Source organism: Canis lupus, chromosome 25, assembly GCF_003254725.2.
Source record: "Canis lupus dingo isolate Sandy chromosome 25, ASM325472v2, whole genome shotgun sequence".
Lineage (NCBI taxonomy): Eukaryota > Metazoa > Chordata > Mammalia > Carnivora > Canidae > Canis > Canis lupus.
The window spans coordinates 21,427,789-21,431,841 of record NC_064267.1 but is presented as its reverse complement, the minus strand read 5'-3'; the positions used below and the strand labels follow the sequence as shown (position 1 = coordinate 21,431,841).

Below are 4,053 nucleotides of genomic sequence, written 5' to 3'. Positions count from 1 at the left end.
AAGCATTGCCTAGAGTATACTCAGGAAAGAAGGAGAGAAGGGAGAGGAAAATGTAAATTAGACTTTGCGAGTTTGCTATAAATGGAAGAACAACCAATAAATAATTGATACACAGTGAGGCCACATATTTGTTGTTTACTGTAATAATCCAATAGAATGTGAAATATTGATATTTCACAACACAGCAAGGATAATTGCAATAGTAGAGCTCTTAAGTGATAAAAAAAATAAATAAATAAAAAATAAATAAATAAATAAAAAATAAAATAAAAGAGGAGATGTGAGTTTCTGACCTTAAGTGAAAGGAATGGCATACTTGGGGGCAGGAAACAAAGTTTTCGTGCTCACTTTGGCAGCACATATATAAAATTGGAAAGATACAGAGAAGATTAGCATGACCCCTGCACAAGGATGGCATGCAAATTTGTGAAGTGTTCCATATTAAAAAAAAAAAAAAAGAAAGAAAACAAAGTTTTCTTCTGATTATTTGTTTCATGAAATAAAAAGCAGGGTTATTGAGATTGAGGAAAAGGAGAGCATATTAGAGATTTGAGGACAAAGAGATATGAAATAAGTAGCTCAGAGTATGGGATAGTAAGAGAAAACAGACTAAAGCACTAAGGGCATCAGCAGAGATCCTGCTAGAGATGGGCATGTGGTCACTCATTTAGAGTGACAGGAGTCAGCATGGATCTTTGTTTTTCTACTTACATTAATCTACTATGGCACTAGTATGGAGTCTTCAGAGTGTTAGATTTAACTGCCATTGGGTTTGGTTGAGGCAAGTGCAATTAAAGAGAAATAATATGAGAGTTGGGATGCCTGCTTTATAATGACTCTATTTATTATGGACATTCAGATTTTAAGATTTTATTTATTTATTCATGAGAGACACACAGAGAGAGAGAGAGAGAGAGGCAGAGACATAGACAGAGAGAGAAGCAGGCTCCATACAGGGAGCCTGATGTGGGACTGGATCCCAGGACTCCAGGACCACGCCCTGAGTGGAAGGCAGGCACTAAACCACTGAGCCATCCAGGGATCCCTGGACATTCAGTTTTAAGTGTTTTTTGGTTTTTGTTTTTGTTTTGGTTTTTGTTTTTCCAGTTTTAAGTGTTTTAATTCCACAGTGAAATGGGAAACAAAATTGTTAACTAACAATGAATATGGAGGAGAAAGTGGAGGTCCAAAAAGAAGTGAAGCATGAAAAAGTTGTCCAGGAGAGAGAGAATAATATAGACAAATGTAGGGTTTCACAGCAATTAAAAGAGCCCATCTGAGGTTATTGATTACAGATTTAAATGAAGACCAGTCACCATAGTTTTGTTATTTTTCTCCAACTATACTTAGGTGAGTACATTCAGGCATGGAGAAGAAAGAGACTTGGATTTAACTAAGGTTATATTAACCCAAGCAATTAAGATAAAGGTAGAGGACAAGAGAATATGGCACAAATAGCAAATAGTGCTTAGAATGATTTAACATGAATATAAGTTATGTAAGAAGCAGAATCAGGACGAAATTGGTTTAAGGAAAAGTGAAATTGAGATGGAAAGATGAAATAAGAGATTATTGGATTAGGGATATTAGAGGAAGTGACCTGGAAAGATGGTGGGGATGCGGATGGTCCCTCCCCGCCAAAAAATAGAGTTTTTTGCTTTTGATACTGTAGAAGAATTATTTCCAGTAATTAAGACAAAGGAGTTCCCTGAGGAAAGATCGAAGACAAGACCACTGACAGAGGGTACCAAGAATGGTGAAGATATTAGAAGGGAGATCTACATGGATACTGAGATCACTGAAAAATATAAAAGTAATATTCAGAGTGACAGTAGAGGAGCACCTACATGGCTCAATCAGTCATGCTTTCAGCTCAGGTCCCGATCTTGTGGTTCTGAGATCGAGCCTCTCATTGGATTTAGCACTCAGTGCAAAGTCCGCTAGTCTTTCTCTCTCTCTCTCTCTCTCTCACGGTCTCTCTCCTTCTCTCATAAATAAATAAATAAATAAAATCTAAAAAGTTTTTCAGGAAAGAGGTTTGATAAAAAGGGATGGTAGGTGGCTACACCATGGAAGAATGGTGCAAAAATGTATTAATGAAATGTCATTGAGATATGTTAAGATACACAAAGCAAAAATTTTTATAACATAAGTAGATATATAAAAATACACAAAGTGGGAAATTTAGGAAAAAACTACCTCCACAGTTGACAAACAAGCAGATAGAAAAATCAAGAAAATATAGAATATTAAACATGATTAAATTTTTGATGTAGTGGACATATATACAACAGTGTAACAAACCACTGTAGAGCATATATTATTCTCAAACATTCAGGGAACTATTCATCATATAGTAGCCATAACAAACAATTTTTTGAAGTTTCAATCATATAGAACATGTTTTCTGACATTGTAAATAGGAAATCAGTTACAAATAGTATCTTTATGTTTAGAAATTAGAAATATGTATACAAGTCATGAATCAAAGAAAGTTACAATCAAAACTAAACATATAACAAAACATAAGATACAAAACTGGTGGGTGGCACACAAAGCCAGCATAACCCTGAAACCAAAGCTACATAAAGACAGTATAAGAAAACTACAAAAAGAGAGAGAGAGAGAGAGAGAGAGAGAGAAGAAGAAAACTACAGACCAATATCCATGATGAATACAGATGTGAAAATTCAACAAAATATTAGCAAACCAAATTCAAGAAGACATTAAAAGAATTATACACTATGACCATGTGGGATTTATCCCTGGGATGCCAGGATGATTCAATATATGCAAATCAATAAATATAATACATCACATAAATAGAATGAAAGCACACGATCATTTCAATAGATGCAAAAAAAAAATCGTTTGACAAAATAGAACATCTTTTCATGGTTAAGAAAAAAAAAAAAACTCTCCACAGATTGAGCATAAAAGGAAAATACCTCAACATAATAAAGGCCACATGTGACAAACCCAAAGTTAATATTATACTCAATGGAAAAAGATAGAAAGCTTTTTTTCTAAGATCAGGAACAAGACAAAGATGTTTGCTCTCATGACTCTTATTCAATATAGTACTGAAGATCCTAGCTAGAGCAAATTTGCAAGACAAAGAAATAAAAGGCATCCAAATAGGAAAGAATAAAATAAAATTGTTGCTATTTGCCGATGATATGATTTTGCATATTAAAAGTTGTCAGTAAACACTCACAATAGCCAGAATATGGAAACAACCTAAGTGCCCATAATAGAAGTATGGGTAAAGAATACATGATTTATATATATATACACACACACAGACACACACACACACACTCATATACACACACATATATACACAATGAAATATTATTCAGTCATGAGAAAGAAGGATATACTGCCACTGGCAACAATCTTGAGAGCATCATTCTACTTGAGGTAAGTCATATGGAGAAAAACTAATGCAGTACAATATCAGTTATATGTAGAATAAAAAAAAATTGAAGTCATAGAAACAAAGAATAGAATGGTGGCCACCAGGGAATGGGGGTAGGGGAATAAGACAGATGTTATTTAATAGTACCAACTTGCAATGAATAGTAAATAAGCCCTAGAGAGCTAATGTGCATTACAGTGAATACAGACAACAATACTATATTATAATTAAACTTGCAGAGACCAGAACTTAATTATTTCAGCCACTAAAAAAGATAATTATGCAGTGTGATAGAGATATTAATTATTACTGCAATGGCAATTATAATACATAAACATATCAAGTTAACATGTTATATACTTTAAATTTACCCAATGTTACATGTCAAATATATTTTAGTTAAAAAAAAAAAAAAAAAACTTGGAGGAAAAAAAAACCTATATTCTCTGTACCTGTCAGAAATCAACCAACAGGACAGAATCACAGGCTCTATATATTAAGAGAATTATTATGAAGGTTTGACTTCATAGAATTACAGAAGCTAGTAAAGCTGGGTCTGGAAGAAGACTGTCTCTGCATTCGATGTTACAGCGCACTGTCATTAGGGCAGGCAATTGAGAAGGAAAGGGATG

General features: G+C 33.8%; 1 non-coding gene across 1 annotated transcript; it reads left to right on the top strand.

The window, feature by feature from the left end:
• The first annotated feature begins 340 nt into the window (after nucleotides 1–340).
• LOC112670239 (U6 spliceosomal RNA) lies at nucleotides 341–446 on the top strand. Its single transcript, XR_003142822.1, has one exon. It is a non-coding gene; the product is annotated as a U6 spliceosomal RNA (small nuclear RNA).
• The last annotated feature ends 3,607 nt before the right edge of the window (nucleotides 447–4,053 follow it).